The sequence below is a fragment of the Arachis ipaensis genome, chromosome B6, assembly GCF_059453495.1.
Source record: "Arachis ipaensis isolate K30076 ecotype BB chromosome B6, ASM5945349v1, whole genome shotgun sequence".
Lineage (NCBI taxonomy): Eukaryota > Viridiplantae > Streptophyta > Magnoliopsida > Fabales > Fabaceae > Arachis > Arachis ipaensis.
Window position 1 is genome coordinate 145,788,800 of NC_142441.1, and position 13,394 is coordinate 145,802,193.

Here is a 13,394-nt window from a genome sequence, read left to right on the forward strand (position 1 = left end):
TGGGCCTTTGTTAACTTCACAACACATTAAAATTAAAAGATAAAATCAAATCAAATCAAAAAAATTATCTAACAAAAAAAAATAAGAATAACAAAAATCATCTAATAATCAAATCAAATAAAAAAAATCATCTAATAAAATAAAAGATATCTAATAATCAAATCAAATGAAAAAAGATAACTATAAAAACACAAGATTTCCTTTGCTTTGCTTCTCAAAAAATTAGGTATTTTTTATTTATTTAATTTAATATTATTTTATATTTTATTATTTATTTAATTTAATTTTTTATATAATAAAAATATTATAATATTTAATAAGTATTGATATTATTGTATTTTGATAAATTCATAAAAAAAAATTCAATAAATATTATAAATTTTAATATTTATCCTTCTAACTTTTTTTTTTTGCATATTTTACAGAATATATATTCAAATTTTTATACAAAATAATGATGAAAAATCAAAGAATTGATACATTTTTTAAGAGGAAGGCTAATATTCAAGAAGGGGAACATATAACTTCTACAATATCAACACTTGTAGATAGTTCTTCTACTATAATGAATCACGAAGAAAGTGAGATACAACCTCCAAAAGTTCAAAGAGTTGCATCTGATGAGTTTGATCTTAATTCTTTGGAACGAGACCCTGGAAAACGGCTTCAAATTTGGCAATATCACCCAAACCAGAGAGATGAGGTTAGACGAGCTTATCTTAAATGGGTCCATATCAAAAGCATCTTGACAATTATCCTTTATCTGGTACGAAGCATCCAAGACGATTTCAATATGCTTGGTTTGGTATTTTTCCTTCATGGTTAGAGTATTCACCTTCTGAAGATGCTGCATATTGTTTATTTTGTTATTTGGTTAGCAAAAAACCCAGTGGACGTAATGGGTCAGATATTTTTATTAGTAAAGGGTTTAGAAATTGGAAAAAAGTTAATGATGGAAAGAATTGTGCTTTTCTTAAACATATTGGAGATCCTTGCTCACCACACAATAATGCAGTTGGAGCATGTCTAGATTTATTGAATCAGGCAAGTCACATCCAAAATGTAATTGAGGATCATACTTCTGAGGAAATTCAAAAGAATCGATTTCGTCTAAAATCCTCCATTGATGCAACTCATTGGCTTACATTTCAAGCTTGTGCTTTCAGAGGCCATGATGAGACTCCAGAATCAAAAAATCGAGGTAATTTTCTTGAAATGATAAAACTCATAGCATCTTACAATGATGAAGTTGCAAGAACTGTGTTAGAAAATGCTCCATATAATGCTAAATATACTTCACATCAAATTCAAAAAGAAATCTTGCATATACTCTCAAACAAGGTGAGAAAGCATATTTGTGAAGAAATTGGAGATTCCAAGTTTTGCATTGTAGTAGATGTAGCTCGTGATGAATCTAAAAGAGAACAAATGGCACTTGTTTTGAGATTTGTTGATATACATGGCTTTATTCAAGAGCGTTTTCTTGATCTTGTACATGTCAAAGATACTACATCATTAACTCTAAAACAAGAATTGTGTGGCATTCTTTCTCGACATGGTCTTGATGTCTCTAATATTCGTGGTCAAGGATATGATGGCGCCAGCAACATGAGAGGAGAATGGAATGGGTTACAAGCATTATTCTTAAAAGATTGTCCTTATGCTTACTATATCCACTGTTTTACTCCCTGATTACAACTTGCATTAGTTGCTGCATCAAGAGAAGTTATTCCTGTGCATAAGTTTTTTTCAAAATTGACTTTCATCGTCAATATCATTTATTCTTCTAGTAAGCGACATGATGAGTTACATGCTGCCAAGACAGATGAAATTGTCCATTTATTAGAGATTGATGAACTTGAAACTGGTAAAGGGGCAAATCAAATTGGTACTTTGAAACGAGCAGGTGATACTCGATGGAGTTCTCATTTCTCTTCTGTTTGCAGTTTGATAAATATGTATGGTGCAACGTTGACTGTTTTACAAAAGATTATTGTTGATGGATCAACTTATTCTCAGCGTGGTGATGCAGATAGTGCTTACAATACCCTGACCTCATTTGAGTTTGTATTGATCTTGCATTTGATGAAAGATATGATGGGAATAACTGATATTCTTTGTCAAGTTTTACAAAAGCAGTCTCAAGACATAATTAATGCTGTGCAACTAGTTCATTCTACAAAAACACTTATCCAAAGCATGAGAGATGACAGATGGGAGGAATTATTAAAAAATGTGAAATCATTTTGTGAGCAACATGATATTCTAATTCCTGATTTAACTGCTTCTTATGTTGCAAGGCAAGGACGCTCGCGTCACCAAAAAGATCATATTACAGTTGAGCATTATTTTAGAGTGGAGATATTTTTAGTCACAATTGATAAGCAATTACAAGAGTTAAATAGCAGATTTAATGATCAAGCAATGGATCTACTAAGTCTGAGCTCTACTCTCATGCCTAAGGATGCTTACAAAAATTTTGACATTGCTAAGATTTCTACTCTTGTTGATATACTATCCCGAAGACTTTACTGAACAAGAGAAAATTAATTTGCCTTTTCAGCTTCAGCATTTTATTCTTGATGTTCGTCAGCATCCAGAAATGAAGAATTTGTCAACTATTCATGAACTGTGTAGATGTTTATCAGAAACAAAAAAGTCAAAAGTGTATTACTTGATTGATAGATTGATTCGTCTGATATTAACTCTTCCAGTTTCTACAGCTACTACAGAGCGATCATTTTCAACAATGAAAATAATAAAGACAAGGTTAAGAAACAAGATGGAGGACGACTTTCTTACGGATAGTTTGGTTATTTACATTAAGAAAGAAATTGCTGAAAAGTTTAGTTCTGACTCAATTATTGAAGATTTTAAGTCATTAAAAACTCGAAGAGTACCATTATAAACTATTTTATATTTTTTATCTGTAGAATTATTTATTTATTATCTTAGTAACAAACTTAAAGAATAATTATATTTATAAATTTTATTTTGATATAAATATTATTATTAAATTTTTATGTTAAGTTTCTGGCCCCCCAAAATTTTGGTTCAAGCTCCGCCACTGGCTGGAAGTGAGTCGAGCTGAGTCGAGCTAGACCAAGCTCAAGCTCGGCTCACGAAAATTGAGCTTGGCTCACGACTCGACTCATTAACAATCGAGCTTATTTCTTAAGCTCAAGCTTGGCTCACAAAAAACTCACGAGTTGGCTCGAGCTCACGAGCTAGCTCAAATAAGAGAAACATAAATACATAATCTATAATTCTATATCAATAAATTATAACTTATATATTTTAAAAAATATTTGAAAAGATCAATTTTATATATTGTTTATCTATCAATAAATTATAAATTTTTTATTTATGTCCTATATTAAAATTATATGTAAAAAATAAATATAAATATTAAATAATTAAGATTGTTATAATATATATATAATCGAGCCAGCTCACGAGCTAATGAGCCAAGCTTATCCAAACTCAAGCTCGACTCATTTAATTTATTAGCTCAATTTCAGGCTCAAGCTTGACTCACCAGCTTACGAATTTAGTTTATCGAGCTGTTAATGAGTCGAGCTCGAGCTGGCTCATGAGCTGGCTTGACTCACTTTCAGCCCTATTTTCATATATATAGAAATGTAAACGGATCTAGTAGCAACGATTTAAAAAAATTTTGGGTGTGACGAGTGACTAAGTAAAGTACGTTGATTATTCGTCAGAAAGTTAGCTTCCAACAATGCAACAATTGAATGTAATGTAGGATTCAGTGGAAGAATCTTTAATTATTAAGATATGATAATATCGAAAATAGTTAATAAAAAAACCAAAAATAGTCATTTTATTTAATATTTATTAATTATTATTTTCTATAAACTGAGTTTATTTTGTTTAATATTTATTAATTATTATCTCATGTATTCAACCAAACTGAAGATAATTAAACTAAGGTGAGCATAAGATAGAGTCCTAGCCATATCTAAAAAAAATAATTAACAAGGTTAAGTATGCTCTATTTTGTGATCATGAGATGATTATTGCATAAATTCGAAAACAAGGACGTAATATACATCTTGGACTAGAGAACTAACATTTTTTCGGTTAATCTTTTTAAAATTATTTTTATTTTAAATTTTAAATTTTAATTCTAAATCTTAAATTTTTTAAAAAATAAAAATTAAAAAATTTACAACAAAAAATAATAATTAATATTAACTAATTAAAAGTTAATTTTTTATACTTATTTATCAAATATATAATTCTCTAATCCAATTGAATACCAACAAATAAATTACTCCCTTTATTCCACCTTAAATCATTATTAAAAATATAAGTAATAAAAAAATTCTTATAAGTACTTTTTTTATATATTAATTTTTTGGTTTTTTTATTTAAATAAAATAATAGAAGATTAAATTTACATGAATTTCCTCGATAAAATTTTAAAACGTAAATCTCCTAAATTATATAATATATAAATCATCCCAGGTGATGTGAGTTAGATAATGCATGAAATATATGATTCTACGACGATTTATGCATGAAATTTATTGGACAAATGCACATAAATCGTCCCAGGTCAATGTTTTTTTCAAGTTGTATGTAAATTATCCCACCTTAGCATGAGTTACATTTTTTCACCTAAAACCCACAACTCCAGCACGATTTACATGTAAATACACAACCTCAGCATCCAAACACGATTTACGTACAAATCAGATATATGTAGACATAATTTTAATTTGTACTTAAATGTTTTTAGGTTGAATATTAATTTTTTAATAAATTTAGGAAGTGAAAATTTTAATTATTTAAAAAAATGAATATAAAAATGATTTTGTTACAACAAAGATTTATCTTCTAAAATAATTAAAAAAACTTCATTGAAAAGATTAATTATTGTGTATGAATAATTCTATTTTTATTTCAAAGACAATATCTAAAAAAATTAAAGAATTTAAATGTTTTAAAATAAAAAATTATTAAAATGATCAAATAAAATTTTTTAGAAAATATATATTTTATTATTTTATTTTTAAAAATTAATTTTTTATTTTATTATTTTATCAGTTTATTCAATTTAAAAGATTTTAATCTAGGATTAAATATTAGAATAATTCTAAAATCGAACAATGAATTCTTTATCTAAATGATAGAGAATTGGATAACATATTTTATGTAGAGAGAATAGTACTGATTTGGATAAATAGCAATCAATAATTGAATATTCAGAGGATACAAGTAACACTAGCATAAAAATGAAGTAAAAAAATCAAAATACATAGCAAATGTAGAATTTAAGAGAAAAAAAAAACAATTAAGTTGAGTACTTGACGTACTAAAATTAATTTTGTAAAACATTTATTGTGTGAATACTTGTAGATATAGATTAAATCCATTTCAATATCCTATTAAAACTAAAATTGAGTTTACCTCAATTTTAAAACCTAATTCAAGAAATAAAAATATTTTTATATTCATAAATTATTTAGACATATAACAAAAAAAATATAACTATCTGAATATAATATAAACAAATTTTGGACTTATAACAAATTTTGAATATAAGTATCTAATACTTGATTAAAATTTTTAAATCGAATAAATTGATAAAATAATAAAATAAAAATTTAATTTTTAAAAATAAAATAATAAAAAATATATTTTATAAAATTACAAATTTAATAATGTCAAATTTTATTTTATCATTTTAATTATTTTCTTATTTTAAAACATTTAAATTCTTTAATTTTTTAAATATTATCTTTGAAATAAAAATAGAGTTATTCATATACAATAATTTAGTCCTTTAAAGAAAGTTTTTTTTATTTATTTTAGAAGATAAATCTTTGTTGTAACAAAATCATCTTTTATATATATTTTTTAACTAATTAAAATGTTCACTTCCGAAATTTATTGAAAAATTAATATTTAACCTAGAAATATTTAAGTACAAATTAAAATTATGTTTAAATATATCTATTAGTTTTGGATTCGCACGTAAATCGTGCTTGGGTGCTGAGCTTGTGTATTTGCACGTAAATCGTGCTGGGTTGTGGGCTTCAAGTGAAAGAACATAACTCATACTAAGGTGGGATGAGTACAACTTGAAAAACACATTGACGTGGGACGATTTATGTGCATTTATCCAATAAATTTCATGTATAACTCATACTAAGGTGGGATGAGTACAACTTGAAAAACACATTGACGTGGGACGATTTATGTGCATTTATCCAATAAATTTCATGTATAAATCGTCCTAGGGTAACATGTTTCATGCATTATCTAACTGAGATTACACTGAAATGATTTATATATTATATAGTTTAGGAGATTCACGTTTTAAAATTTTATTTGGGGGATTCACGTAAATTTGATCTTTTATTATTTTATTTAAATAAAAAGTCTAATTTTTTAGTCTTCTATCTTTTTTGTATTTAATAATAATAAAAAACAAAATAATTAACAATTAATTGATGATTTCGTTCTTGAAATTAAAAGAAAATTTATTAGTATAAAATATAAAATTTAAAATTAATGAAAATTTATATATAATAAATATTTTTATATGAAATTAATAAATCAAAATTATTAAATAATTTAATAAAATTAACTAAATTATTATTTAACAATTATTTGCATATGAATTTTCAAGTTCAAAAATCAATTTCATGGCTTCTAGATTTGTTGTGTTCATCAGTTTTTTTCCTAGTAGAATATAGGAGTGGTAGGGACTAGCAACTTTTGTGATTTGTAGCCATCAAGTAACCATTAATGATATTTTTAATGGTGTGAGATTTCATACAATAGTATGGAATTACTCATTTTTGTTTTGCTGGTTACATGCTGGACAGAATTTAATAAAGTTGCTGGCTCCCTGGACTTTTCCAGTAGGATAAACGTTATTGTAATGTTAAGATGAAATTATACATCAATAAGAAAGAGGAATTGAAAACCCTAGAAAACTACTTTGCAGTGAACCCAAGCAGGAAGAAATTAAGAAGCAGAGGATTCTAGAATAGAGAAGATTTCTTGAGAAAAATAAAAACAATGAATTCTATTGAAAATGTAAAATCAAAAGCACACTAAAATCACAAATCTGTATTCCTTACACCTATTTATACTTCTTTAACTATCCACTAAACAGTTCTCTCAATACTCCCCCTCAAACTGAGGCACGATTTGTCTCGAAGTCGTAGTTTGAACCTGTATTTATGAAGCGAACTCAGGGACAATGGTTTAGTTAAAGAATCGGCTACCTGATCTTGAGAGCGTATATTAACAACATAGAGAGATTTTTGATTTACTAAATCCCTTAGAAAATGTAAATCCAGCTCAAGGTGTTTACATCTACTATGCAAAATCAGATTTGCAGCCAATAGACAGGCACTCTGATTGTCACAAAAGATGGTTGGTGACATAGGTTGTGGGATTCGAAGCTCTTCCAAAAGCTGCTGTATGGACATTAGCTCAGTTTGTGCAGCACACATTTTTCTATATTCTGCTTTAGTACTGCTCCTGCTCACCTTTGTCTGCTTGTTACTCTTCCATGAGATCAGATTGCATCCAAGATAAACACAAAATTCAGTGATTGATTTTCTATCATCTAGATCTCCACCCCAATCAGCATCTGAAAAAGCCAACAACCTAAAATCAGTAGATTTAGAAAATAATAATCCATGATCCACTGTACCTTTCACATATCTCAGAATTCTTTTTACACTCTTCCAATGCAGTAATGTTGGTTGATGCATAAACTGAGATACTCTGTTAACAGCAAAGGCAATATCTGATCTTGTCATTGTGAGATATTGAAGTGCACCAACTATTGATCTGTACAGTTTGGAATCATGAAAAGGTTCCGAGTAATGAGCTAAAAGCTTTGTGTTGGACATCATTGGGGTAGGCATCGAATTCCCAGTCTCCATTCCAGCTCTCTTAAGTAATTCAGATGCATATTTGGTTTGTGAAATGTGAACACTACCTGTAGACAAATATGAAGCTTCCAAACCTAAAAAATAACTAAACTTCCCCATATCCTTTAACGGAAAAATATTGTTCAATTGATAAATTAATTTATCTAATTTTGCAGTATTATTATCGGTAACAATTATATCATCTACATAAACTAACAAGTAAATCACATTAGAATAAAAAAATCTAACAACCAAAGACACATCAGATCTGATTTCTTTAAATCCAAACTGTTGAAGAGTAGTAGATAATGTTTTATACCAGGCCCTCGGTGCTTGTTTTAGACCATAAATGGCCTTGTTTAGCTTGCACACTAGTTGTTCACCCTTTGTAGAGTATCCCGGAGGTTGCATCATGTATACAGTCTCATTTAAGGTGCCATTGAAAAAGGCATTATCAAAATCAAACTGTCTCAATGGCCAATTTAATGAAACAACAATAGTTAAGGTGGAAGGCCTTCCCACTGGACTATAAATTTGATCATAGTCTATACCTTCCACTTGATGGAAACCCTGTCCAACAAGTCTTGCCTTATACCTCAGAATATCACCTTTAGCATTTTTCTTTATAGCAAACACCCACTTACTTCCAATAATTGTGGTATTAGCTGGTGGTTCTGTTAATTCCCATGTCTTGCACTTCTGAAGAGCAGCAAACTCTTTATCTATTGCCTCTCTCCAGTGAGAATATTGTAACGCTTCAGCCACAGTCCTTGGAGTATTGTGTAGTAGATCAGTTTGTTGAACAGTCAAGACTTTTGGTTTGAACACTCCAGATTTCGATCTTGTTGTCATCGAATGAGCATTTGTTGAAGAGATAGAAGGAAGGCTAGTTTCAATACGACTAATAGGAACCATGTCCGGAGAAGAATTGGTATGAGATGCTGAAGGTGGGTGACATTCTGAAATTCTGATCTCATTCTCATGACTAGAAGTAGTGTCATGAGTGTCCAAGCCTGAGTGAGAAGGAGATGCTGTATCGTGCAATGGTTCACTTGTAATTTGTAATACAGTATCTGAATGTATACTCAAAGACTTCGTAGCTTGATTCGATGAAGACATTGATGGTGGAGTTGAATCAATGATGGTAAATGCAGGGGCCTTAAGCTGGCTGCCACTCTCTGGATTATTCTTGGAAGAATCATCTCTGCCCAAGGTGTTAGAAAACAATTTTTGATATGGAAAAGTATGCTCATGAAACAACACATGTCGAGCCATATAACTTTTACCATTTTGTGCCATGCACTTATAGCCTTTAAAATTTGAATCATATCCTAAAAATAAACATGGTTCAGATTTGTAATTAAATTTAGTTTTACTATAAGGCCTTAAGAAAGGAAAACACATACATCCAAAAATTTTAAAGAAAGTATAATCTGGTTGATGCTTAAAAAGAACCTCAAAAGAACTTTTGTTATCAAGAACTGGGGTAGGAAGTCGATTAATGATATAAACAGAACTCAAAAAGGCATCTTCCCAAAATTGCATAGGCAAAGAAGCTGTAGCTAAGAGGGAGAGACCCACTTCTGTAATATGCCTATGCTTCCTTTCAACACTTCCTTGTTGATGATGAGTATAGGGGCATGATTTTCTATGATGTATACCTTCATTTGCAAGAAAATCAGTGAAAGCACGTGACATAAATTCCATTTCCAAATCTGTTTGTAAAGCCTTTATTTTCTGTCCAGTTTGATTTTCTATAAATGTTTTATAATTCTGAAAAGCTACTAAAGACTGAGATTTATTTGTGAGTAAGAAAATGCATGTGTATTTAGAATATGCATCAACAAAGAAAATATAATATCTAAATCCACTTCTTGATATTACAGGAGTAGCCCCAAATATCCACAAAAACAAGTTCTAAAGGTGTCATGTACATAGTATCATTTAAAGAAAAATGTAATCTATGCATCTTAGCTAAAGGATAGATTTCACATACATGATTGGCAGCAGAATGAAAACTAAAATGCAAAGAAATTTTATTCATAACATCCATTACAGTTTTAAGAGAACTATGGCCCAATCGTTTATGCCATAAATTCACAGTGTTATTCTGATTATATTTGGAAACAGGATATGCACTAGAATCTAAAGATTGATTAGCTAGCTATGTAGTAGTAGTATAAGCACTATAATACTGAGATCTAGAACTAGACAGGTTATCAGAGATCTGTACTGAGGTATTAGACAAAATTTTTGGTACTCGAAGGTTATCAAAAGAGTAAGTGCCATTTCTAGACATGCCTTGTAGGAGAAGTTCTCTGGTATCCTGATCATGAATAGCACAATAATCAGGCCAAAATTCAAAGTAGACATGGTTATCAGCTGCGAATTTAGAAACACTCAATAGATTTTGAGTAATTTGTGGTACAAGAAGTAAGTTCTTTAAACGAAAAGCAATATTTGAGGAGGAATAAAAAAGAACGGAAGAACCAGAATGAGTAATTGGAATACCTAACCCATTACCTACAAAGAGTTATCATCATCTGAAGGATTTGGTGATGCTGTGAGGAGATTTCCTGGATCTGAAGTGACATGATGACTCGCTCCTGTGTCCGACAGCCAAGAAGCTTCACTTACTGAAGAGGAATGGGTAAGATATGCCCTAGGTTGATGAAAATTGGAGGATGGAGGGGTGGTTGTGTATTACTATATGGAATTTGCATTAAGGTAGAATTGGTTGTGGAATTAGGTTGAAAAGCAGGATCAAAACAATGGAAACAGTTCCACACAACATGTTCTTGCCTTCCACATAATTGGCATTGAGGGCGATTTTGGGTGTATCCAAAATGTCCTCCACGATTACTGCGGCCACCACGGCCTCTTTGAAAGCCTCCACCTCTTTGATATTCAAATGATGAGGAGGATTGAGCATAATGAGCTACAAGCATATCTACATCAGGTTTCTTGAACCTGTCCAGCATATCGTCAAACGCAAGCAGATAAGATTCAACCTCTGCAACCTTTAAGGTTCCAAGGCTTGACATTACCGAACCAATGTATACAGTGTAATCTTCATTAAGACCATCGATTATTGCTTGTATGTGATCTGAGTCAGGTACCTCATAGCCAAGAGCAAAAAGGGCGTCGACCACATTTCGAATCTTGTTCAGAAAGTTAGAAACAGTTCCATTTTTCTTACATGATTTGAGTTGGGATTTCAAACTCTGAATTCGTGAAGCAGAAGCATCTTCAAAGTATTTTTCAATTCTTTCCCAAATTTCATAAAATTGTGAGAGATGAATTACCTTGTTCTTGATGCTGGTAGTCATCGTTCTACAAGCCAAGTAGTGAGAGTTAAATATTGTAATTTCCATGTCTTGTACTTCGCCGATTCAGAAATTGTTTTGGTCGCTTCATCACTCACGAACTGTGGTGGAATCTTGGAGCTGTATAGATGATCTTTCATCGAGAGGCTCTGAATTATTAACATTGCCGTGTGTCTCCATGTGCTATAATTGTCTTGAGTGAGTTTGTCTGAGATAGGTGAGAAGGTCTTCTTGGAAGAGTCAGAGAGGATAATCTTCATGACAAAGATGAGCAAGATTATAGGCTCTGGATACCATAAAAGAGGAATTGAAAACCCTAAAAAACTACTTTGCAGTGTATCCAAGCAGGAAGAAATTAAGAAGCAGATGATTCTAGAATAGAGAAGATTTCTTGAGAAAAATGAAAACAATGAATTCTATTGAAAATGTAAAATCAAAAGCACACTAAAATCACAAATCTGTATTCCTCATACCTATTTATAATTTTTTAACTATCCACTAAATAGTTCTCTCAATTAGGGTTGTTCATGGTTTGGTTAATCCAAAAACTAAACCAGTTTTTTGGTTAACTAAAAATATAGTCTTGGTTATTAACCAATTTGGTTTTACATTATAAAATTGGTTATTAACCAGTTAGTAAAATTTAAAACCGGTTATTAAAATAAAAATCGATTTTTTACTAAAAAACCCTAAACCGATTTTTCACTAAACCAAAAACTAGTTTTTATACCAAAAAATTGTTTTTTACAATTAAAAACCATTTTTTACACAAAAATTAATTTTTTTTACATACAAAAATCCAAATTTTTAATCTTTTTTTTAAATTGAATTTTTTTATTCTAAAAATTACTTTTTTTTTCTTTTTAAATGATATGAGTAACATTTGTAAATAATGAAATCCCTTTCATTGCTTCGTTCCTTTTTCTTTCTTATTTTTTTAGCATTTTCTATAAATAATTTTTTTCTAATGGAAATAATTTTCTTTCTAAATAATACGAGTAACTTTTTTTATCTCCTTCTCTCCATCTCTCCCTTTCTTCTCCTCTATTCCTTCTCTCTCTCTCTCCCCTTACACTCTTTCTCCCCCTCCTTTCTCTTTGTCTTCCTCTCTCTCCCATTTCTCTCTCTTCCCCCTCCTCTCTCTCTTATCCTCTCTTCCTTTTCTCTCTCTTTCTCTCTCTCTCTCTCTCTCCCATTTTTCTCTCTCCCCATCCTCTTTCTCCTCCCCTCTTCCTTTTCTCGCTCTCCCCCTCCTCTCTATCTATCTATCTCTCTCTCCCTTCCCTTTCTTTCTCTCTATCCTTCTCTCCATCTCTCTCCCCATGCTCTCTCTCTCTCTCCTCTCCCCTCTTCTCCCTCCCTCCTTCCCTCTCCTCTCCCCTCCTCTCTTTCTCTTTCTCTCTTTCTCTCTCTATGTATCTCTCTCCTCTCTCTTCCTCTCTCTCTCCTTGCCTTCTTTCCCCCCTTTTTTCTATATCATCTCTCTCTCTCTTTTACTTCTTCTCTCTTCTCATCTCTCTTCTTTTTCTCTCTCTCCTCCTTCTCCTCTCTTTCTATTCTCTCTCGTCTCTCTCGCTTTGGAGAGAAGAGAAAAAAAGAGAGAGGAGAGAGATAGAGTGAGAAAAGGCTGAGAGAGAAAGAGAAAAGAGAGAAGAGAGAGTAGGGGAAGAAAGAGGAGAAGGAGAGAGAAAGAAGAGAGGAAGAGGAGGAGAGAGAGGGAAGGAGAGAGAGAGAAAGAAGGAAAGGAAAGAGAGAGGATTGAGAGAGAGAGATAGAAAGAGAGGGGAGGGGAGAGAGAGAGAGAGAAAGAGAGAGAGAGAAGAAAGGAGAGAGAGGGAAGGAGAGGAGAGAGAGAGAGGAGGAGGAGGAGGAGGAGATAGAGGAGGGAAAAGAGGGAAAGGGAGAGATGAGTAGAGAGGAAGGGGATGAGAGAGAGAAAGAGAGAGAAGGGAGAGGGAGAAAGAGGGCAATGAGAGAGAGAGACAAAGGGGAGAGAAGGAGAGAGAGAGAGAGAAGGAGAGAAAGAGAGAGGGGAGAGAGCAAAGGAGAGAGAAAGAGGGAAACGGGAGAGAGAGAGCATGGGGAGAGAGAGGAAAAAAAGGATAGAGCAAAAAGGAGAGAGAAAGAAAGGGGAGGTGGAAAAAGAGGG

At 31.4% G+C, this 13,394-nt stretch overlaps 1 pseudogene; it reads left to right on the forward strand.

Annotated features, from left to right (window-relative positions):
• Positions 1 to 457: 457 nt before the first annotated feature.
• Positions 458 to 2,908, forward strand: LOC107647630 (uncharacterized; annotated as a pseudogene).
• Positions 2,909 to 13,394: the final 10,486 nt, after the last annotated feature.